General features: G+C 36.0%; 1 protein-coding gene across 14 annotated transcripts in view; it reads left to right on the top strand.

Moving 5' to 3' along the window:
* Positions 1-26459, top strand: part of LOC105493237 (polypeptide N-acetylgalactosaminyltransferase 13) — a 623722-nt gene that overhangs the window by 171289 nt on the left and 425974 nt on the right. Inside the window, exon 1 of one of the 14 annotated variants that reach the window (XM_071072789.1) lies at positions 24419-24506. The exons of the other annotated variants lie outside the window; for them this stretch is intronic. The gene's annotated coding sequence lies outside the window, so the exon portion shown is untranslated. Of the gene's footprint in view, positions 1-24418; positions 24507-26459 lie in introns of those variants that run through there. 14 annotated transcript variants of the gene reach the window in all.

Genomic DNA, 26459 nt, shown 5'->3' on the forward strand with positions numbered 1-26459 from the left:
GGAAAATTATTTCAAAGTAGAGTGTTTTAACTATTATTTGATTTTCAAATACATTTAAAGCGTATGTTAGATTAGCAAGGGCAGAAATATTTTCATCACTGTGTTATTTATTAATGCCTGGACCAATGTTTGGAACATAGTAGACCTCTGATTAATATTTTATGAATTATTTATTGAATGCCTTTGGAATAATAAGACATCATAACTAAATATTACAAAACCATTTTTCTAAGATACACTTTAGGAAAATCTAGAATAAACATGAATTTTGGGGTTGTAGCATTGTTATATTATGAATATGAATTGAAAACTCAGTAATAGGAGAGAGAGGAATAAATAATAAATAATCTTTGAGATGAAGATATTTCCATGGCTAATATAGTAGGCAACAAAAAAGATATACTTATAAACCTGGCTTTCTATTATGTAGTGCTTTTCTGATGATTTCACTGCTTTAGTATTTTTAACTTGTTTCTAATAAGAGCTCATTGGTTATTTTTCCCCGTGGTATATATAAATGTGTATATTCTGAAGAATCATTTATTAAGACAAATTAAATTTTTGTTTTGTTTATTGATACAGTTTGCCAGCAATTAGTGTCCAAGTTAAGAAATACTGTTATAGCAACAGTGATTTCCCTAGATGACTTCTTAAATCATAAAGTGAGAGTATTTCACATTGTATCTGCTTTGTTTAAATTTATCTGTTCTGAAAATAGCAACATTGATCCCATGATATACCTGATATATTCTAATTGCCTAGAATGTAAACCACAAATTCTGCATTGCAGATACTATCATAGTAAATGCTGTTTAACTTATGCAAAATTTATAGAATGATGACAAAACAAAGCTTCTGAGAGAATAATTGTTTCACCACAAGCGTTTTATGTATCTGACTCCATTTCTACACTGTAAATCAGCCTTGAATTATCATTGAGTCCTATGATACACACTATTAATGGTAAGAAAATATCCCATTTTAAGCTACATTTTTATTGACCTGTATGTTTATATGAATGTGAATGTGTGTGTACCTGTGTGTACATGTTTATGTATGCACACCTTTTTTTAACATACTTTTATTTTTTAACTAAAATGTTTTTTCTTTACTTAACACCATCATGCGTTGTTACTTTGACCTGTACAACCTAACAAATATCTGCCCTTTCATCCAATGGTAAGGAACAAAACCCTGTAAGAGTGTAGGAAAACTGAGGATGGCCTGTCTACAAGTGTGGCTGCCCATTAGAAACACTTGTGGAATTTTAAAGATATATTGATACCTTTGTTCCACCCCAGAAATTCTGATTAAAAATTTATTATATGTACATTGGATATCAGGATTTTAAAATAATCTCCCCAAAAGATCCTAATATGCAGTAAAATCTGAAAATCCTTCCTCTAGAATACAACAATAAAAGTGCCTAATAAACAATGATTAGTGTGTGTCTTGAAACCAGAAACAACCATTTTCTTAACCTTTTATGGTTTAAAAAAAGTATGGTAGGGAAGTTATTTTAAAAGGAATTAAAGGTGATTTTATGTGCCATATGTTTTTTTTTTTTTTTTTTTTTTTTTTACTGCAATCATCAACATAATGGTTTTGAATTAAGGTATAACCTGTTCTTCTTGTGGAGTGTATGCAGTAGAAAATCACCCAACTTAAGGGTCAGAAAATATGAGTGTGTGTGGTGGTTCTGCCACTTCTTAAATATATTGCCTTGGCTGGGTCTCTTATAAGACTTACTTTCTTATTGCACATGGTAATATAGGTGTTATGGCATTTCAAAAGTTAAATGGTGTGTTTGTAATAAAGGCTCTATGTAACAAACCCATAGCGAACATGGGTTTCCAATACTGAACAGGAAGAGTTGAAAGCATTCCCTCTAAAAACTGGAGCTAGACAGTTTTCTGTTTAGTTCTTATTCACTGTTCTTATTCAACATAGCACTGGAAGTCCTAGTCAGAGCAATTAGGCAACAGAAAGAAATAAAGGTATCCAAATTGGGAAAGAGGAAGTCAAATTGTCCATTTTTGAGCATGACATGATATTAGATACAGAAAAACATGAAGACTCAACCAAGAAACTCTAGGAACTGATACACGAATTCAGTAAAGTTGTAGGATACAAAATCAACATATAAAAATTGCCGAGACCAGCTTGGTTTTGGAGACCCTAACCCAGCGGTGCTAGTGGAATTAAAGACACACACACAGAAATATAGCGGGTGGAGTGGGAAATCAGGGGTCTCACAGCCTTCAGAGCTGACAGCCTAGAACAGAGATTTACCCACATTATTTATTGACAGCAAGCCAGTGATAAGCCTTGTTTCTATAGACTGTAGATTAACTAAAAGTATTCCTTATGGGAAACAAAAGGATAGGCCTAAATAAAAGGATAGGTTTGGCTAGTTATCTGCAGCAGGAGCATGTCCTTAAGGCACAGATCACTTATGCTATTGTTTGTGGTTTAAGAACACCTTTAAGTGGTTTTCTGCCCGGGGGGGCCAGGTGTTCCTTGCCCTCATTCTGGTAAACCCACAACCTTCCAGCATGGACATTATGGCCATCACGAGCATGTCACAGTGCTGCAGAGATTTTGTTTATGGCCAGTTTTGGGGCCAGTTTATGGCCAGATTTGGGGACCTGTTCCCAACAAAAAAATCATTATCATTCATATACATCAACAATGAATTAGCTGGAACAGAAGTCAAGAAAGTAATCTTTTTTATAATAGCCATAGCAAAAAATTACATACCTAGGAATACATTTAACCATAGAGGTGAAAGATTTCTACAGATAAATCTATAAAACACTGTTGAAAGACGACATAAAAATATTGTAAGATGGCTAGGCACAGTGGCTCATGCCTGTTACCTCAGCACTTTGGGAAGCTGAAGCAGGAAGATTGCTTAAGCTCAGGAGTTCAAGACGACACAACATAGCAAGGCCCCAACTCTACAAAAATTTTAAAAATTAGTCAGGCCTGGTGTCATGCACCTGTAGTCTCAGCCACTGAGGTTGGAGGATTGCTTGAACCTGGGAGGTTGAGGCTTCAGTGAGCCATGATTGTGCCACCTCACTCCAGCCTGATAATAAGAAAAGAAAGAAAAAATAGTAAGACAACCCATGCTCATGGATTGAAAGACTTAATATTGTTACAATGACCTTACTACCCAAAGCAATCTCAGGTTCAGTGCAATCCCTATTAAAATATCAATGACAGGCCAGGTGCGGTGGATCACACCTGTAATCCCAGCACTTTGGGAGGCCAAGGCAGGTGGATCACGATGTCAGGAGATCGAGGCGATTCTGACTAACGTGGTGAAACCCCGTCTCTACTAAAAATACAAAAAATTAGCCGGGTGTGGTGGTAGATGCCTGTAGTCCCAGCTACTCAGGAGGCTGAGGCAGGAGAATGGTGTGAACCTGGGAGATGGAGCTTGCAGTGAGCTGAGATCGTGCCACTGCACTCCAACCTGGGGGACAGAGCAAGACTCCATCTCAAATAAATAAATAAATAAGAAAAATAAAAAAATAAAATATCAATTACATTCTTCACAGAACTAGAAAAACTATTAACATTTGAATTGAACCACAAAACACTTTGAATGGCCAATAAAGCAAAAAAAACAAAGTCAGAGATATCACATTACCTGAATTTAAAATATATGACAGATTCACGGGGGGCGGAGCAAGATGGCCGAATAGGAACAGCTCCAATCTCCAACTACCAGCGTGAGCGACACAGAAGACCGGTGATTTCTGCATTTTCTACTGAGGTACTGGTTCATCTCAATAGGGAGTGCTGGACAATCGGTGCTGGTCAGCTGCTACAGCCCAACCAGCGAGAGCTGAAGCAGGGCGAGGCATCGCCTCACCTGGGAAGCTCAAGGGGAAAGGGAATCCCTTTTCCTAGCCAGGGGAACTGAGACACACAACACCTGGAAAATCGGGTAACTCCCACCCCAATACTGCGCTTTAAGCAAACAGGCACACCAGGAGATCATATCCCACACCTGGCCGGGAGGGTCCCATGCCCACGGAGCCTCCCTCATTGCTAGCACAGCAGTCTGCAATATCACAGCAAGGCAGCAGCGAGGCTGGGGGAGGGGCGCCCGCCATTGCTGAGGCTTAAGTAGGTAAACAAAGCCCCTGGGAAGCTCGAACTGGGTGGAGCTCACAGCAGCTCAAGGAAACCTGCCTGTCTCTGTAGACTCCACCTCTGGGGACAGGGCACAGATAACAACAAAAGCAGCAGAAAGCTCTGCAGATGCAAACGACTCTGTCTGACAGCTTTGAAGAGAGCAGTGGATCTCCCAACACGGAGGCTAGGATCTGAGAAGGGACAGACTGCCTGCTCAAGTGGGTCCCTGACCCCTGAGTAGCCTAACTGGGAGACATCCCCCACTAGGGGCAGTCTGACACCCCACACCTCACAGGGTGGAGTACACCCCTGAGAGGAAGCCTCCAAAGCAAGAATCAGACAGGTACACTCGCTGTTCAGAAATATTCTATCTTCTGCAGCCTCTGCTGCTGACACCCAGGCAAACAGAGTCTGGAGTGGACCTCAAGCAATCTCCAACAGACCTACAGCTGAGGGTCCTGACTGTTAGAAGGAAAACTATCAAACACGAAGGACACCTACACCAAAACCCCATCAGTACGTCACCATCATCAAAGACCAGAGGCAGATAAAACCACAAATATGGGGAAAAAGCAGGGCAGAAAAGCTAGAAATTCAAAAAATAAGAGTGCATCTCCCCCGGCAAAGGAGCACAGCTCATCGCCAGCAAAGGATCAAAGCTGGACGGAGAATGACTTTGACGAGATGAGAGAAGAAGGCTTCAGTCCATCAAACTTCTCAGAGCTAAAGGAGGAATTACGTACCCAGCGCAAAGAAACTGAAAATCTTGAAAAAAAAGTGGAAGAATTGATGGCTAGAGTAATTAATGCAGAGAAGGTCATAAACGAAATGAAAGAGATGAAAACCATGACACGAGAAATACGTGACAAATGCACAAGCTTCAGTAACCGACTTGATCAACTGGAAGAAAGAGTATCTGCGATTGAGGATCAAATGAATGAAATGAAGCGAGAAGAGAAACCAAAAGAAAAAAGAAGAAAAAGAAATGAACAAAGCCTGCAAGAAGTATGGGATTATGTAAAAAGACCAAATCTACGTCTGATTGGGGTGCCTGAAAGTGAGGGGGAAAATGGAACCAAGTTGGAAAACACTCTTCAGGATATCATCCATGAGAACTTCCCCAACCTAGTAGGGCAAGCCAACATTCAAATCCAGGAAATACAGAGAATGCCACAAAGATACTCCTCGAGAAGAGCAACTCCAAGACACATAATTGCCAGATTCACCAAAGTTGAAATGAAGGAAGAAATCTTAAGGGCAGCCAGAGAGAAAGGTCGGGTTACCCACAAAGGGAAGCCCATCAGACTACCAGCAGATCTCTCAGCAGAAACTCTACAAGCCAGAAGAGAGTGGGGGCCAATATTCAACATTCTTAAAGAAAAGAATTTTCAACCCAGAATTTCATATCCAGCCAAACTAAGTTTCATAAGTGAAGGAGAAATAAAATCCTTTACAGATAAGCAAATGCTTAGAGATTTTTGTCACCACTAGGCCTGCCTTACAAGAGACCCTGAAGGAAGCACTCAACATGGAAAGGAACAACCGGTACCAGCCATTGCAAAAACATGCCAAAATGTAAAGACCATCGAGGCTAGGAAGAAACTGCATCAACTAACGAGCAAAATAACCAGTTATTATCATAATGGCAGGATCAAGTTCACACATAACAATATTAACCTTAAATGTAAATGGACTAAATGCTCGAATTAAAAGACATAGACTGGCAAACTGGATAAAGAGTCAAGACCCATCAGTCTGCTGTATTCAGGAGACCCATCTTACACGCACAGACATACATAGGCTCAAAATAAAGGGATGGAGGAAGATTTACCAAGCAAATGGAGAACAAAAGAAAGCAGGGGTTGCAATACTAGTCTCTGATAAAATAGACCTTAAACCATCAAAGATCAAAAGAGACAAAGAAGGCCATTACATAATGGTAAAGGGATCAATTCAACAGGAAGAACTAACTATCCTAAATATATATGCACCCAATACAGGAGCACCCAGATTCATAAAGCAAGTACTTAGAGACTTACAAAGAGACTTAGACTCCCATACAATAATAATGGGAGACTTCAACACTCCACTGTCAACATTAGACAGATCAACGAGACAGAAAGTTAACAAGGATATCCAGGAATTGAACTCATCTCTGCAGCAAGCAGACCTAATAGACATCTATAGAACTCTCCACCCCAAATCAACAGAATATACATTCTTCTCAGCACCACATCGCACTTATTCCAAAATTGACCACATAATTGGAAGTAAAGCACTCCTCAGCAAATGTACAAGAACAGAAATTATAACAAACTGTCTCTCAGACCACAGCGCAATCAAACTAGAACTCAGGACTAAGAAACTCAATCAAAACCGCTCAACTACATGGAAACTGAACAACCTGCTCCTGAATGACTACTGGGTACATAACGAAATGAAGGCAGAAATAAAGATGTTCTTTGAAACCAATGAGAACAAAGATACAACATACCAGAATCTCTGGGACACATTTAAAGCAGTGGGTAGAGGGAAATTTATACCACTAAATGCCCACAAGAAAAGGCAGGAAAGATCTAAAATTGACACTCTAACATCGCAATTAAAAGAACTAGAGAAGCAAGAGCAAACACATTCGAAAGCTAGAGAAGGCAAGAAATAACTAAGATCAGAGCAGAACTGAAGGAGATAGAGACACAAAAAACCCTCCAAAAAATCAATGAATCCAGGAGTTGGTTTTTTGAAAAGATCAACAAAATTGACAGACCGCTAGCAAGACTAATAAAGAAGAAAAGAGAGAAGAATCAAATCGACGCAATTAAAAATGATAAAGGGGATATCACCACCGACCCCACAGAAATACAAACTACCATCAGAGAATACTATAAACACCTATACGCAAATAAACTAGAAAATCTAGAAGAAATGGATAATTTCCTGGACACGTACACTCTTCCAAGCCTAAACCAGGAAGAAGTTGAATCCCTGAATAGACCATTATCAGGCTCTGAAATTGAGGCAATAATTAATAGCCTACCAACCAAAAAAAGTCCAGGACCAGATGGATTCACAGCTGAATTCTACCAGAGGTACAAGGAGGAGCTGGTAGCATTCCTTCTAAAACTATTCCAATCAATAGAAAAAGAGGGAATCCTCCCTAACTCATTTTATGAGACCAACATCATCCTGATACCAAAGCCTGGCAGAGACACAACAAAACAGGAGAATTTTAGACCAATATCCCTGATGAACATCGATGCAAAAATCCTCAATAAAATACTGGCAAACCGGATTCAGCAGCACATCAAAAAGCTTATCCACCATGATCAAGTGGGCTTCATCCCTGGGATGCAAGGCTGGTTCAACATTCACAAATCAATAAACATAATCCAGCATATAAACAGAACCAAAGACGAGAACCACATGATTATCTCAATAGATGCAGCAAAGGCTTTTGACAAAATTCAACAGCCCTTCATGGTAAAAACGCTCAATAAATTCGGTATTGATGGAATGTACCTCAAAATAATAAGAGCTATTTATGACAAACCCACAGCCAATATCATACTGAATGGGCAAAAACTGGAAAAATTCCCTTTGAAAACTGGCACAAGACAGGGATGCCCTCTCTCACCACTCCTATTCAACATAGTGTTGGAAGTTCTGGATAGGGCAATCAGGCAAGAGAAAGAAATCAAGGGTATTCAGTTAGGAAAAGAAGAAGTCAAATTGTCCCTGTTTGCAGATGACATGATTGTATATTTAGAAAACCCCATCATCTCAGCCCAAAATCTCCTTAAGCTGATAAGCAACTTCAGCAGAGTGTCAGGATACAAAATCAATGTGCAAAAATCACAAGCATTCTTATACACCAGTAACAGACAAACAGAGAGCCAAATCATGAATGAACTTCCATTCACAATTGCTTCAAAGAGAATAAAATACCTAGGAATCCAACTTACAAGGGATGTAAAGGACCTCTTCAAGGAGAACTAGAAACCACTGCTCAGTGAAATCAAAGAAGACACAAACAAATGGAAGAACATACCATGCTCATGGATAGGAAGAATCAATATCGTGAAAATGGCCATACTGCCCAAGGTTTTTTATAGATTCAATGCCATCCCCATCAAGCTACCAATGAGTTTCTTCGCAGAATTGGAAAGAACTGCTTTAAAGTTCATGTGGAACCAAAAAAGAGCCCGCATCTCCAAGACAATCCTAAGTCAAAAGAACAAAGCTGGAGGCATCACACTACCTGACTTCAAACTGTACTACAAGGCTACATTAACCAAAACAGCATGGTACTGGTACCAAAACAGAGATATAGACCAATGGAACAGAACAGAGTCCTCAGAAATAATACCACACATCTACAGCCATCTGATCTTTGACAAACCTGAGAGAAACAAGAAATGGGGAAAGGATTCCCTATTTAATAAATGGTGCTGGGAAAATTGGCTAGCCATAAGTAGAAAGCTGAAACTGGATCCTTTCCTTACTCCTTATACGAAAATTAATTCAAGATGGATTAGAGACTTAAATGTTAGACCTAATCCCATAAAAACCCTAGAGGAAAACTTAGGTAGTACCATTCAGGACATAGGCATGTGGAAAGACTTCATGTCTAAAACACCAAAAGCAATGGCAGCAAAAGCCAAAATTGACAAATGGGATCTCATTAAACTAAAAAGCTTCTGCACAGCAAAAGAAACTACCATCAGAGTGAACAGGCAACCTACAGAATGGGAGAACATTTTTGCAATCTACTCGTCTGACAAAGGGCTAATATCCAGAACCTACAAAGAACTCAAACAAATTTACAAGAAAAAAACAAACAACCCCATCAAAAAGTGGGCAAAGGATATGAACAGACATTTCTCAAAAGAAGACATTCATACAGCCAACAGACACATGAAAAAATGCTCATCATCACTGGCCATCAGAGAAATGCAAATCAAAACCACAATGAGATACCATCTCACACCAGTTAGAATGGCAATCATTCAAAAGTCAGGGAACAACAGGTGCTGGAGAGGATGTGGAGAAATAGGAACACTTTTACACTGTTGGTGGGATCGTAAACTAGTTCAACCATTGTGGAAAACAGTATGGCGATTCCTCAAGGATCTAGAACTAGATGTACCATATGACCCAGCCATCCCATTACTGGGGATATACCCAAAGGATTATAAATCATGCTGCTATAAAGACACATGCACACGTATGTTCATTGCGTCACTATTCACAATAGCAAAGACTTGGAATCAACCCAAATGTCCATCAGTGATGGACTGGATTAAGCAAATGTGGCACATATACACCATGGAATACTATGCAGCCATCAAAAAGGATGAGTTTGTGTCCTTTGTAGGGACATGGATGCAGCTGGAAACCATCATTCTTAGCAAACTATCACAAGAACAGAAAACCAAACACCGCATGTTCTCACTCATAGGTGGGAACTGAACAATGAGATCACTTGGACTCAGGAAGGGGTACATCACACACCGGGGCCTATCATGGGGAGGGGGGGGGGGAGGGATTGCATTGGGATTTATACCTGATGTAAATGACGAGGTGATGGGTGCATCACACCAACATGGCACAAGTATACATATGTAACAAACCTGCATGTTATGCACATGTACCCTAGAACTTAAAGTATAATAATAATAAAAATAAAGAAATAAATAAATAAAAATACTATTCACTAAAAAAAAATAAAATAAAAAAATAAAATAAAATATATGACAAAGGGATAAGTAACCAAGCAGCATGATATTGGTATAAAAACAGACACATAGACCAATAGAAGAGAATAGAAAACCCAGAAATAATTTCATGTATTTATAGCCAACTGAATTACAAGAAAGGTGCCAACAATATGCGTTGGGCAATAGACTCTTTTTTCAATAAAAGCTAGGAAAACTAGATATCTATATGCAGGACAATGTAAGTAGACTCCTGCCACTTTTCAAATATAAATATCAACTCAAAATATATTATATATTTAAATATAAGGCCTAAAAGTATAAAATCACTGGAAGAAAATATAGGAGTAATGCTTCAAGACATGAGTCCAGGCAAATATTTTATGGGTAGGACTATGAAAGCATAGGCATCAAAACAAAAAGGATATTGTAAAGCTAAAACCCTTCTGCACAGCTAAGGAAACAACCGAGTCAAGGCACAACCTGCAGAATAGGAGAAAATATTTGCAAATTATTAATCCATGGAGGGACTAATATCCAGAATATATAAGGAACTCAAACAACTCAATATTCCCCAAAACAAATGATTCTATTTAAAATGGACAGAAAATCAGAGTAGACATTTCTCAATAGAAGATATACAGATGGCCAATAGGTATATGAATAAACGTTCAAAATCACTCATCATCCAGAAAATGCGAATCAAAACCACAATGAGATATCACCTAACCTCAGTTAGAATAGCTATTATCATAAAGACAAATAATAACAAAGGCTGACGAGGATGCAGAGAAAAATGAAGTTTTATACTCCATTCTTGGGAACATCAATTAGTACAACCATTATGGAAAACAGTATGGAAGTTCCTCAAAAAAAAAAAGAATAGAACTACCATATGATCCAGTAATTCCACTAATGGATATTTATCCAAATGAAAAGAAATCAGTAGATCAAAGAGTTATCTTTACCTCCATGGTTATTGCAGCACTTTTCACAATAGTCAAGACATAGAATCAACCTAAGTACTCCTCAACAGATAAATGGATCAAGAAAAATGTGGTATGTATACACAATGGAATATTCTTCAGCCATTAAAAGAAGGAAATTAAAAGAAGGTCATCCGTTAATATGACCTGAATAATAATGGAATATTATTCAGCCACTAAAAGAAGGTCATCCGCAGCTACATGGGTGAATCTGGAAGACCTTATGTTAAGTTAAATAAATCAGGCTCAAAAAGATAAATACTACGTGTTCTCACTCAAGTGGAAGCTAAAAAAAAAATGAGTTTATAGAAATAGAGAGTAGAATTACGGTTGCTAGAAGTGGGGAAGAGAGGATAGGGAGAAGTTACTTAATGGATGAGGAATTAAAACTAGATGGGAGGAATAAGTTCTAGTGTTCTGTAGCACTGTGGGGAGAATATACCTAACAATAATTTATTGTATATGTTAAAAATCCTAGAAGAGAGGATTTTAAATGCTTCCTACAAAGGAAATGAGAAATGTTTGAGGTGATAGATATGCTAATTACAGTAATTTGATCATTACACATTGTATACATATACAGGAATATTCTATGCTCCTTAAATATGTACAATTATTATGTGTCAACTAAAAATAAAAGAGAAAAATAGTGTCTATAATTATTCAGGTATAATTTTGTACTGTTACCTGTAGCCTGCTCTGGCCTCTTATGTTTACAAAGTATGTTTTTTAAGTTCACTTTACTGAATGACATATTTACTGTTAACTCATTTCATGTATTTTTTTATTAAATAATTATTCAATGCCTACTACATGCCTGTCAGACACTTGCTAAATGTTGAATGTACAGTGTCATGTGAGACATGATTCCTGTCTCCAGTGAGTTATTGTCCAATGCAGAAGAAAGCTACACACACACATGCACATGTGTATTTTGAAGGGTGGGGTGAACTAAAAGTCCAGGATTACCTAAGTAAAATGTGAAAATGCTCAATTGGGAAGGTCATTGTGTAATTCTTTAAAGTCCAAACCAAATTTGTTCAAATCTAAGGCATCTTTCTGATGTGTCTTAGGCATTGAAGTTTTGGTGCACTGAGTAGAATACCTTGTGATTATGAAATGTTTTCATTTGGAGGTAGTATAAATTAATTGATAATGGTAGAGGCTTTGAAATCATATTGTCTTGGTTCAATTTTTTGCCCCTCAACAAATAAGCTGTATGATTATGGATAGGTTTTTATCCTTTGGGTTTCACTGTCCTCATATGTAAAGTAAGCAAATAGCGCTAATACTTCTTGGACTTGTTATGAGAATGAATAGGTAATACCTACAAAATGTTTTGAGTGTTGTCCTTACACATAGGGATTAGACAATATTCACTATTATTTTAAAGTTACTTTAATAATATTGCGTATTTGGGAAGAAGATATTTTTCTGCCTTTTCTATATCAGAACGGTTAGTTGAAAATATTTTACTCTTAAGGTAATTACTGAACTGTGAAAATGATACCATCAGCAAGATATAGAAAAAAGTTGGCAAAGGTAAAAATACTTTTATTTTGCATCAAAATATTAATATATTATTTTTCTGATTTATGGCTCAGACCTATTCATTATTATTCCTTAGATGCTCGAATCCTCTATTTAATACCATGTGGTACTTTTAAAGAGAACATATGTTTTTGTATGAAGTGTTGCTATGAAACCTCAGTAGAAAAATATAGCAAACACTTATAAAAAGTTTAGTACTGCAGTTAAGGCATGGGATTATATTGGTTTGGTCTGACTGTTCATTAAAAAAAGGAAACAATTATTAGCTAAACCACACATTTCAGATGTATAAGTAAATATGAAATTCAAATTATATTGTTCTTTGGTAAAAATCTTTGTGTCATAGATTTCAGTGCCTTGAAGACTCATAGGAAATATAGGTTCTTTTATGTTTAAATGTGTTTTGTTACAGAAATTACTCCACCTATCTTAAATGAAGAACTCATTGAAGTTTTTAGACTATATTATTTTTCTTGTATTCCACAATAACTACGTTATTACTTCCAATCTTTGATTCTGAGAAATCTGGCCTTTATCTTCTCTTTATCTTTTAGAGACAGAAAATCTCTTGATAGTTTGAGATATAGGGTAGAAATATGCAATTTTTGATTCCTTTTAAACTTCACTCTTTTATATTAGAAGATGTTCTGTGAGGTTTTTTCCTGGACAAATATTAAGACAGAATCAAGCAAAACCGATGTAAACACACTGTTACATTTACATGCAAGAAAATAGGTGTGTCATCAATTAATTTACATAAATTATCTAGCTGGCTTTGAAACCTATTGACATGTGAGAAGTTCAGAGTTCCTTCAGCGTAGGGCATTCTGTTAAAAATATACGTGTTTAAACAGACAAAATAATTTATATAGATACTATAGAAATTTTCTTTAATGATATGAAATGTAATTTGTATTTACTTTCTTCAAATATGGGAACTTCTAATGCCTTTCAAAATTGCCATAATGTTGAAGACAGTGTTGATATCATATACAAGTATATATTTTACTGCTCTTTCTTCTTCGTTTCTGTGCAATCTGTTACACCAACCAAAAATAAGATTGAACCGAGATATGATTTTTAGTAAACTTAGTGCTTAGTAAATTTATTTAGATGCTTAGTAAATTAACTATAATTGATTTAGGTGTTTAGTATATTTATTGAATGGAATCTCACCTAATATTTATAGCCGAAATGTTTTATAATTGATTTATAAAAATCACAAGTGATGTTCTTTTTATACAATATCTATGTCTTTATCAAGTCATAGAGATTGCATACTTAGTATAAAGAGCAACATCAAGATTTTGATGGCTGGAAAGAACACTAGAGGAACCCTGGATATCCATTTTCACTTAACTTATCTGAGTCTGATACCTTGTGCATAAAATGGGAACGATGACATTACCCCAGTAATTATAGTTTTTAATTTTTTTCCAATCTCCTTAAAAAATACAAAAAACTAGCCGGGCGAGGTGGCGGGCGCCTGTAGTCCCGGCTACTCGGGAGGCTGAGGCAGGAGAATGGCGTAAAAACCCGGGAGGCAGAGCTTGCAGTGAGCTGAGATCCGGCCACTGCACTCCAGCCTGGGCGACACAGCGAGACTCCGTCTCAAAAAAAAAAAAAAAAAAAAGAAATATGTACTGAATACCTCATTATGTGCTGCTCATAATTTTAAATACTGTACTGAGGATTTACTCCCTACTTTCAAAGAAATACCTTATAGTCAGTGGGAAAAAACAACAACAACAACAACAAAAATACTAGCAGGCTCTTTTACTATAAGATAATATGTTATAACATTATAAATTTGGTTTTATTTGTTGATTACAGCTTAAATATCACCTCTTCAGAGGACTTTCCTGATCACCCACTTTAAAGCAGCCTTCCAGGCAATATCATAATCTTTTTAAAAGTGCACAACACTATCTACATTTTCTTTCTTATTTGTTTATTATTTTTCTGTCTCCCCTCAAATAAAATATCTGTCTTATGGCTGCAGATACTATGTTGTTCAGTTCTTTACTCTAGTCCTAATCATTATGCCTATATATATATATATATGGTTTTCACTAAATATTTATTGAATAAATGAATGAAAGGAAACTTACAAATACTTGTGCTATGGCAGTATAGATAAGGAGATTTTATTTAAATGATATTTGTTTCTACTGTGTTCCAGAGACATACTGTTTGCCCCTGGGAGTACTTTGTTAATCTTAGTCTGGTGGGAAGACATTGATCAGCTTTATAATTTCAAACAATTGTAAGTGCTATGGAGAAATAGTGAAGGGTGGCGTATGACTATGTTAAAGAATAAGGTATCTCCCTAATATGGGAAATTAGAAGCCTTTCAAGGAAGTTTCATTTGAGCTGAAATTTGAACTGTTTGAATTAACCAAGCAAAAGCATTGAGAACATCATGTGCAAAGGCCCTGTGGTGATGGCAGCAGGAGTCTTTTAAGAAAGTGAAAGAAAACCAGTATGGATTAACTGTAATGGGTGGGCACTTGGTAGAGTGGGAGAGATATGGCTGAAATGCTGGACAAAGAACTTGTAAGTCACTGTGCTGACTTACACTGTGCTGGTCTGTATTAATAGTTGATATCAGAAAGCAAAATGTATACAGGAGAAACAGTGTAAACAAAGGAAAAGAGTAAAAAAAAAGTTAGTGATACATATAGTCTTTGTCCTCTGATGTAACTGGGTTACTTTGAAATATCAACATTTTCAAAATCTCTTTTGTCAACACTACTATAAGGATGTTATACATACATATATACATACATACATAAAAAAGTGTATTGCAAATAGAAATAAGGTCTCTATTTAAAAATCTAACAGTTATTTGCTAATCACTTGTTTTTATACATATAGGACTTAGAGAAAGAAAGAAATATTCATCAGAGTGAATTAAAAACACGTCTACAGTATAATCAGTAAAGAATAGGTCACATTAAATACAAAATGTATAATTAAGTCAAAATATTCATTGAATGTATGACTCGCATAGGAAGAGACACAAGGTCTAGGACTATTTTCAAAAAATCAGCTGATACTTAAAACATACATTTGAAAAGCACCATAACAAACATATGACCTACACAAATATAAAAGGGAATAGCTGAGTAAGATCTAGGCTTATGCTTATAACCCCAGCACACGTTAAGAGGCCCAGGTGGGTAGAGGGAGGTGAAACCCAGTCTCTATAAAAAAATACAAAAATTAGCCAGGCGTGGTGGTGATGGCATGTGCCTGTAGTCCCAACTACTCACGAGGCTGAGGCAGAATATCACTTGAACCCAGAAGGTGGAGGTTGCAGTGAGCAGAGATGGTGCCACTGCACTCCAACCTGGGTGACAGAGTTAGACTCTGTCTCAAAAAAAAAGAAAAATAAAAGAAGTTCTGGGCTTAGTTAAATATAGAAGGCTTTGTAGAGGATCAGGTTTGAATTGAATTTTGAGAAAAGAAAATGATGAATATTAATAAACAAGTGAAGTGAATGGGAGAGCTGCCAATAATCAAAGGCCTGAAGCCCAAGCCATAGAAGTAAGAACGAATGAAATGTGGGAAATTAACAAAGATATAAATTTTATGGAAAGATAAAGCTCAAGAGCAGAGACCTCGATTAAAAAGATACCTTGACAATTATCTGATGGATAAGGGAAGAAAGAGCATTTCAGATGGAGGCACTCCCTGTGTGGAAGTGTGGATCATTCAGTGTCAGTCATGTAGCAAGATGATGTTAGCTTGGAGATGTAGCTATGGTAGAGGCTGACCACTACTAAAAGAACTAGATCAGGATAGGCCTGGTCGTCTCACTATGGAGTTGTAGTCTGGCACATTGAAAAAGTACTGAGTGACACAGAAGGGAGCTAGGACATGATTACAGAGGGCTTGGAGGGAGATGATGAATATAAAGGAAAAGGGAAGTGAGGAGAGAAACTAGATTTTAGAGGTATTTAGTCAATTCAATAGGATGTAATGATTTATTGGAGGTAGAATGAAGGGGAAGGAGAATGAAATATCATTCTTATGTCTGTGTTAGCTAATTGAACACCTAAGGGGAACCCTGGGCCAACAAAGTTTTTCTTTTTTTAATTTTTATTTTTTAGAAGAGATAATGAATTAATTGTTATTTGCATTTAATCCAAGGTAATCGAGATACACAGGATGAGATATCTAGAGGGTAGATAGTCAGACCCAGCCTTAGTGTTACCCAGTTGGAAGCCATAGCATCGTAATGGATTAGATTTTAGCTGGGCCTAGGAGGATGAGGTATGTTGCGGTCAGTACTAGGGAAACAGAGAGGGCTTCTGAGCTGCATGGTGACATGTCCGTGGAATAAGGAGAAGACAGGTATCACTGAACTCAGCATGTGCTGGAGTAATGTGTGATAAGGATGAATCATGGATCAGTAAGGTGAGGCAAATTTATAGATGGAAGTAACAGAATAAGAGGTGCTACACTTTTTAATTGAAGCAACTTTCAGAAAAGGAAGATGAAATTACACAATGAACGAACTGCTTAAGGATGAATAATTGGGTAGACATTGGAGGACAGGACTTTATTTCAGTGGTTATGTGAATTTTGATTACTGTGGTTGGAAGACACAGGAGACGTACATGATAGCTGTGATATAAGAGACAAGGAATAAGAGCAATATGGACATGTAGGCTCAAATTAGATCAATAATTGTATTCGTGATTTATTGACACAAAATGCTCTTTATTGCTTGTATCCCGGATCTTACCTTGTTTCCAGTTAGCTGTGAAGAAGATACTCCTTTGTGACCCTTGCTTTAGTCATCTTTCCATTTGTTTCTTTTCTCTTTGTTTCTGCTGACCTGCTGAGGAGGCTGACAGCTCTGAACGCAAGTGTTTTTGCTTCGGGAGTAGATGGGAGAAAAGCATGTCCTGTAGTTATAATGCTGCATTTTTCTAGGCAGGGAAAACCAGCCTCTAAATTCTAGAAAAATAACTTCCTTAATTCAATGTAGCAGTTCTGATGCTCCTGTGAGTTTAAGGAAAAACAAACAAACGCTTCCTTTACTCACTAAACCAAGCAATAACAAACCAGCAAACCAGAAACCTAACTTAAAGCAGAGGAAATCCAGATTGTACGTACTCTCACTCACAAAGAAAACGATTCAGCACATTTTTACTATCATGGCATTATTGCCATTAAAGTCTTTTTATTTCTCTATCTAGTAAGTCTTTTCTTCCTGTTCAATACAGTTTTTTTGTTGGCTTGTTTGTTTGTTTGTTTGTTTTCTGATCTAGTGGAGAGAACATTGTAGGACTATGAATAAGACCTTGAGCTGGATGTCGTGGTTCATGCCTGTAATCCCAGTGTTTTGGGAGGATGAGGCAGGTGGAGCACTTGAGACCAGGAGTTGGAGAGCAGCCTGGGCAAAATAGTGAGACCCCATCTCTACCAAAAATTAAAAAAAAAAAAAAAAAAAAAGAGAAGATGGGCATGGTCGTACATGCCTGTAGTCCTAGCTACTTTGGAGGCTGAAGCAGGAGGATTGATTTAGCCAAAGAGTTTGAGGCTTCAGTGAGCCCTGATCATGCCACTGAGGACAGCCTAGATGACAGACTTTAAAAAATTAAAATTTAAAAGGACCCTGATAACCATTTGTAGATACAAACAAATTTCAAGTTGGGTCTGGTGGGCCGTTTTCCTTTAGGGTTCACCACTTGTGGTGCCATGTTGCAAAGACACGGTGCTATTTGTTAAGTAGCTATCTTACATATCTTTTGTCTAATACCTAACAAACTGCTCTTTCAGTTCTCCAGGAAAAAGTTCTGGGCACTTTAAGCCCCACATCTTGTGCAGAATTGTCCTTCCTATATGTTGCGGTCTAAATTGTGATTCTCCAAAATTCATATCATGAAGCCCCAAAGCATAGTACCTTAGAATGTAACCATATTTGGATATAAGTCTTTAAAGATGTGACTGCTTTACTGTGAGCCCAACAGGGTGGGGCCCTAATTCAATGCAACTGGTGTTCTTATAAGAGGAAAAGGCACTGTGGAGGAAAGAAAGAAGAAAAGGAAGATTAAAAGCCATCTACGCTACAGGAAGAAGGTGGCCTTCTGCAAGCCAAGGAGAGAGGCCTGAGAAGAAACCAAACCTGCTGACACCTGTATCTTGACCTTCTAGTTTCCAAAACTGTGACAAAATGTATTTCTGTCATTTAGGCCACTTAGTCTGTTTTTTATTTTTCTGTCATAGAAAACTTAATATACAGTACTTTCTGGTGAGTAAGTTTTTATTTTCCTTGAGTGAATTTTTAGTAGCACAAAACTTTTCTGTGCTGAAAATGTGAGACCTCTGATGATCTGATGAGCCTTTCTCTTATCCTAACTTGCTTTTACACTTATAATATTATACCAAAGCTAAGTGCTTTCTATTCTTATTTTCTTGTTAGTGTGATCTGTTTCACTTAGATGCACTTTTCATTTTTCTAGAAATTTTGAATACATTTGCTAAAGCTGGAATGAAAATATCAATAAATGAATAAATAATGATTTAGTGACATCTGCTGTGTGCTTGAACATTCGATGATCTTTAAGAATGAAATTTTCCAAAAGAGACTGATCGTTAGGGGTTTCTGTAGATCTTAAGTATGATGCTTTTTAAAACCTTTTATCAGAAACAGGCTTCTTTAATCAACATGAATATAATATAGTGATGTAGTTAAGAGTATATGGTCTTGAGTTAATATGCTATGGTTTAAATCCTGGCTCAGGATTTACCAGCTCTTGGAAGCTGGGTAACAATGAGTGAGATAATTAATTAAATTACAGCCTCATTTTCCTCATCTGTAGAACAAGAGTAATAATAGTTGTGTTCAACTCATAGTACTGCGATGAAGATTGAGTAAGTTAATAAATACAACAGCACCTGGTTCATGGTAAATCCTCCCTAAATCTGGGCTATTGTTACTATTTTTCTGAATTCTATTGCTTGCTGGTCTGAACATCATCTTGGGCTAATATTGTTACTACTGGAACTTTATTGTGATATTAAAGCAGGTTTCTCACCTTTGGCTCTATTGACATTTGGGGCTGGGTAATTCTTTGTTGTTAGTGTTCTCCTGTGTATGTAGCATGTTTAGCATCTGAGGAGTTTAACAGCATCTATAAAGTCTACCTACCAGAAACCAGTAGCACACTGCCTCCCCACCCAAGTTGTCACAACTGAAGGTGTCTGCAGATGTATTCATCCATTTTTCACATTACTATAAAGAAATGCTGGAGACTGGGTAATTTATAAAGAAAAGAGATGTTTGTTGTTGTTGTTGTGTCTCTGCCAGGCTTTGGTATCAGATGATGGTGGCCTCATAAAATGAGTTAGGGAGGATTCCCACTTTTTCTGTTGACTAGAGTAGTTTCAGAAGGAATGGTATCTCCTTTGCCCACTTTTTGATGGGGTTGTTTGTTTTTTTCTTGTAAATTTGTTTGAGTTCTTTGTAGGTTCTGGATATTAGCCCTTTGTCAGACGAGTAGATTGCAAAAATTTTCTCCCATTCTGTAGGTTGCCTGTTCACTCTGATGGTAGTTTCTTTTGCTGTGCAGAAGCTCTTTAGTTTAATGAGATCCCATTTGTCAATTTTGGCTTTTGCTGCCGTTGCTTTTGGTGTTTTAGACATGAAGTCTTTGCCCATGCCTATGTCCTGAATGGTACTACCTAGGTTTTCCTCTAGGATTTTTATGGTATTAGGTCTAACATTTAAGTCTCTAATCCATCTTGAATTAATTTTCGTATAAGGAGTAAGGAAAGGATCCAGTTTCAGCTTTCTACTTATGGCTAGCCAATTTTCCCAGCACCATTTATTAAATAGGGACTCCTTTCCCCATTTCTTGTTTCTCTCAGGTTTGTCAAAGATCAGATGGCTGTAGATGTGTGGTATTATTTCTGAGGACTCTGTTCTGTAAAGGATATGAACAGACATTTCTCAAAAGAAGACATTCATACAGCCAACAGACACATGAAAAAATGCTCATCATCACTGGCCATCAGAGAAATGCAAATCAAAACCACAATGAGATACCATCTCACACCAGTTAGAATGGCGATCATTAAAAAGTCAGGAAACAACAGGTGCTGGAGAGGATGTGGAGAAATAGGAACACTTTTACACTGTTGGTGGGATTGTAAACTAGTTCAATCATTATGGAAAACAGTATGGCGATTCCTCAAGGATCTAGAACTAGATGTACCATATGACCCAGCCATCCCATTACTGGGTATATACCCAAAGGATTATAAATTATGCTGCTATAAAGACACATGCACACGTATGTTTATTGCAGCACTATTCACAATAGCAAAGACTTGGAATCAACCCAAATGTCCATCAGTGACAGACTGGATTAAGAAAATGTGGCACATATACACCATGGAATACTATGCAGCCATCAAAAAGGATGAGTTTGTGTCCTTTGTAGGGACATGGATGCAGCTGGAAACCATCATTCTTAGCAAACTATCACAAGAACAGAAAACCAAACACCGCATGTTCTCACTCATAGGTGGGAACTGAACAATGAGATCACTTGGACTCAGGAAGGGGAACATCACACACCGGGGCCTATCATGGGGAGGGGGGAGGGGAGAGGGATTGCATTGGGAGTTATACCTGATGTAAATGACGAATTGATGGGTGCAGCACACCAACATGGCACAAGTATACATATGTAACAAACCTGCACGTTATGCACATGTACCCTACAACTTAAAGTATAATAATAATAAATAAATTAAAAAAAAAATAAAAATAAAAAGGCAAAAAAAAAAAAAAAAAAAAAAAAAGGAATGGTATCAGCTCCTCTGTGTACCTCTAGTAGAATTCGGCTGTGAATCTGTCTGGTCCTGGACTTTATTTGGTTGGTAGGCTATTAATTATTGCCTCAATTTCAGAGCCTGATATTGGTCTATTCAGGGATTCAACTTCTTCCTGGTTTAGTTTTGGGAGAGTGTAAGTGTCCAGGAAATTACCCATTTCTTCTAGGTTTTCTAGTTTATTTGCGTAGAGGTGTTTATAGTATTCTCTGATGGTAGTTTGTATTTCTGTGGGGTCGGTGGTGATATCCCCTTTATCATTTTTTATTGCGTCTATTTGATTCTTCTCTCTTTTCTTCTTTATTAGTCTTGCTAGTGATCTATCAATTTTGTTGATGTTTTCCAAAAAGCAGCTCCTGGATTCATTGATTTTTTGAAGGGTTTTTTGTGTCTCTATCTCCTTCAGTTCTGCTCTGATCTTAGTTGTTTCTTGTCTTCTGCTAGTTTTTGAATGTGTTTGCTCTTGCTTCCCTGGTTCTTTTAATTGTGATGTTAGGGTGTCCATTTTAGATCTTTCTTGCTTTCTCTTGTGGACATTTAGTGCTATAAATTTCCTCTACACACTGCTTTAAATGTATCCCAGAGATTCTGGTATGTTGTATCTTTGTTCTCATTGGTTTCAAAGAACATCTTTATTTCTGCCTTCATTTCATTATGTACCCAGTAGTCATTCAGGAACAGGTTGTTCAGTTTCTGTGTAGTTGAGCGGTTTTGATTGAATTTCTTAATCCTGAGTTCTAGTTTAATGGCACTGTGGTCTGAGAGACAGTTTGTTATAATTTCTGTTCCTTTACATTTGCTGAGGAGTGCTTTGCTCCCAACTATGTGGTCAATTTGGGAATAAGTGCGGTGTGGTGCTGAGAAGAATGTATATTCTGTTGATTTGGGGTGGAGAGTTCTGTAGATGTCTATTAGGTCTGCCTGGTGCAGAGATGAGTTCAAGTCTTGGATATCCTTGTTAACTTTCTGTCTCGTTGATATGTCTAATGTTGACAGTGGAGTGCTAGAGTCTCCCATTGTTACTGTGTGGGAGTCTAAGTCTTTTTGTAGGTCTCTAACGACTTGCTTTATGAATTTGGGTGCTCCTGTATTGGGTGCATATATATTTAGGATAATTAGCTCTTCTTGTTGAATTGATCCCTTTACCATTATGTAATGGCCTTGTCTCTTTTAATCTTTGTTGGTTTAAAGTCTGTTTTATCAGAGACTAGGATTACAACCCCTGCTTTTTTTGTTTTCCATTTGCTTGGTAGATCTTCCTCCATCTCTTTATTTTGAGCCTATTTGTGTCTCTGCATGTGAGATGGGTCTCCTGTCACACCGGTTAGAATGGCAATCATTAAAAAGTCAGGAAATAACAGGTGCTGGAGAGGATGTGGAGAAATAGGAACACTTTTACACTGTTGGTGGGACTGTAAACTAGTTCAACCATTGTGGAAGACAGTGTGATGATTCCTCAAGGATCTAGAACTAGAAATACCATTTGACCCAGCCATCCCATTACTGGGTATATAACCAAAGGATTATAAATCATGCTGCTATAAAGACACACGCACACATATGTTTATTGCGACACTATTCGCAATAGCAAAGACTTGGAACCAACCCAAATGTCCATCAATGATAGACTGGATTAAGAAAATGTGGCACATATACACCATGGAATACTATGCGGCCGTAATAAAGGATGAATTCATGTCCTTTGTAGGGACATAGATGAAGCTGGAAACCATCATTCTGAGCAAACTGTCGCAAGGACAGAAAACAAAATACCACATGTTCTCGCTCATAGGTGGGAACTGAACAATGAGAACACTTGGACACAGGAAGGGGAACATCACACACTGGGACCTGTTGTGGGGTTGGGTGGGGAGGGATATCATTAGGAGATATATCTAATGCAAATAATGAGTTAATGGGTGCAGCACACCAACATGGCACATGTATACATATGTAACAAACCTGTACGTTGTGCACATGTACCCTAGAGCTTAAAGTATAATGAAAATAAAAATAAACAAAAAAAAAAAAAAAAAAGGAAAAGAGTTTTAATTGGCTCATGATTCAGCAGGCTGTACAGGGAGCACAGTAGCTTCTACTTCTAGGGAGACCTCAGGAAAGTTTTAATCATGGCAGAAGGCGAAGGGGGAGTAAACACTTCACATGGCTAGAGCAGCAGGAAGAGAGAGATTGGAGAGTTGCTACACAATTTTAAAAAACCAGATCTCACAATAACTCACTGTCACAAGAACAGCACTAAGGGATGGTGTTAAACCATTGGACCTCCATGATCCAATCACCTCCCATGGGATAGGGGTCGCCCAACTCTATCACTGGGGATTACAATTCTGTATAAGACTTGGTGGGGACTCTGAACGAAACCGTATCACCAGACGTTGCCAAATGTACTCTGGGGGCAAAACTACCCCCAGTTGAAAATCCCTAAAAAAATTTTACTAACGAATAAAATACTGTTTGGGAAGATATAGCTAAAATCTGCTTCTTACATGAGCTATACCTGATGCTCCATTTATTTTGACTGATAGTCTTGGGATTTTGTAAGACAGCTTTTCTGTAAAAATATTGTTCAAAGAGGTCATCTACAGTGTAACTCATAATTTCTCTCACTGTGTCATAAGGCCAGAATATCTCAATATGTCTAATTCTTTAAAATAGAATGCATAGCCATGAAAAACACAATTGACTTAAAAACTGATCAAATATGTTTTCATTAAAACATCTAGTAGCTGAAATAAATTATACCTGCAGCTTATTGGAGATAACTCAGATGTTATCAGAAATGGAATTGTAAATACTTACTTATATTTCTCATGGTGCTGTAGAGATTTGTCTAAAGTTGAATTGGGAGTAGGAGGGAGAAATTTAAATATTCATGAAGGTGTGATGTCATATTTCATGATTAAAGATACTGAAAGATTAACTATATAGATAATTTTTAAAGTACCATAGAGGTATTTCCTAGAGAAATAAGACACATCACTGTCAAGTACATGTGGATGTATATTATCTTTATAAATTAAGGTATTACATGGAACTTACTGTGGTTCAAGAACTCAGTAGGAAGTTTTTTTAAAAATATGTTTACATAAATTCCAAAGTATAATGACATCTTGTCTCTGTCATCCCTTTGTAGTACATCAAAATGATTAACGCCTGTCAGTTGCCATCCATTACTCTTTTGCTGCCTGGAAGTTGCAGTACCTCAACTGATACACTGTGGAATATGCTTAAAGTACGTTTTGTCAGTCTCTGGAATTTCTCTTAATACTTACCCTAAAGTATTTAAATACTTAAATAATTAGTATTTATTTTATTTTACAATAAATACTGTTTTATACTTAATATGTGTGCGTATGTATATATGGATATATGTAATTTAAAGAATATATATCACTGTATGATATATAGATATATGAATATGTGGATATAATGGTATATATCACTGTAATATGAAATATATAATATATTTCAAATATTTATTAATATATAAATATATTTTAAATATTTATTAATATATAAATATTTACATATATTATTTATATATAATATATATAAATATATTCATATTTGAAAAATATGTATATAATATATTATATTTATTATATATAATAATATAAATATATGTTATATAAAAATATTTTTTAAAAAAATAAAAATTTTTAATATAGAAATTTTTATAAAAATATTTTATTATAATATATATTATTATTAAATATAATATTATATATTATAAATATATATTTATATATTATATGTCATATTTATATTTATGATTCTATATCTGATATATAATGTTATATATTATATTTATATTATATATTATATATCTTTTATATGTTATATATTATACAAAAACTATAAGTATAATATATTATATATAATATGTAAGTATCATATATAATATATTATATACTTAATATATAAATGTATAAATATATGTTTAACACTGTAGTGATATATAATATATAGTTATATATAATTATATATTTACATGTTAAATAATATATGTATTATTTAATAAAGTAACATATTATTAAATATATAAATATATTTATATTTGAAATATATAATATAAAACAAAAATATATATAATGTTATATATTATGATATATATTTATATATGTATTATATATTTCTATATTATTTAATATTAATATATTAATGTATATATGAATATATAATATCACTACAGTATATATATTATATATACTGTATTATATTTATATATATCTCACTACAGTGTGAAAGTCAAGAATTGTAGGAAGCAAACATCCAGAATTCAGGGAATATACCACATATAATAAATGATATCTAGCCATCTTTCTCCACTAAAAAATACAATTATAGTAATTTAATAGCCTAGTGGGATTTTCCACATACTTAAGAGTTACCACATCATGTTTTCATGCTAAGGGCAGGTTTTCTATAACCCTTTTTTGGCAAGGTGAGAAGCTGGAAAAGAATGGGTTGTCTGTTATTGATTATGTAGTCTCTAAGAAATCGTTTTCTTTTGTTGACAATTTGAATGCCATGTCTTACAGTTTTTGTCAGTGTGAGAATTTTAAAAATTACTTATTTTATTTTTATTTTGTTGGATGCTTTTTCTGTTTGACCAATACCAGCAAGTCTTTCCAAAATCAGAATATAGCTAAACATATCTTCCTTTCTCAATTGTATTAAATGTTTATTATACTATTAATTGGGCTAATTTTTGTATTAATATGTTATTTTAAATACATCATTTAAAGTTAGATTCAATATTTGTGTCATTTATACTTTCTTTCTCTTTGTCCTGATTGTTTTATACAGTCAACATTGAAATTTAGAATAGAGAGAAAGAGAAACAATGGATTTTAAAGCATAATAGTAATGAAGCTTTGAATAATTTTTTTCATACATGACTTTTTAAAATTTCATAATAGTGGGGTGATGTGGATGTACCTTCTAACATCATCACATTTTGGCGGTGAGGAAAGCGAGACTGTGCATGGGAAAAATGTGGCTGAGTACGTGAAGCAATAAAGTGGAAATAGTTCTTTGTTCTAGCCCCTCTGACCCCAGACCCTGTGGTCTCATGCTACGTCGCAGTGTCTGTGGAATAAACTTTATCACTTTTGTTGTTGAGAAAATGAACTTGAGGTTTCTTATTATGACGTGTAATTTCCTCTGGGAAAGTCCTTGATAA

The sequence above is a fragment of the Macaca nemestrina genome, chromosome 11 (genome assembly GCF_043159975.1).
Source record: "Macaca nemestrina isolate mMacNem1 chromosome 11, mMacNem.hap1, whole genome shotgun sequence".
Taxonomy (NCBI): Eukaryota; Metazoa; Chordata; class Mammalia; order Primates; family Cercopithecidae; genus Macaca; species Macaca nemestrina.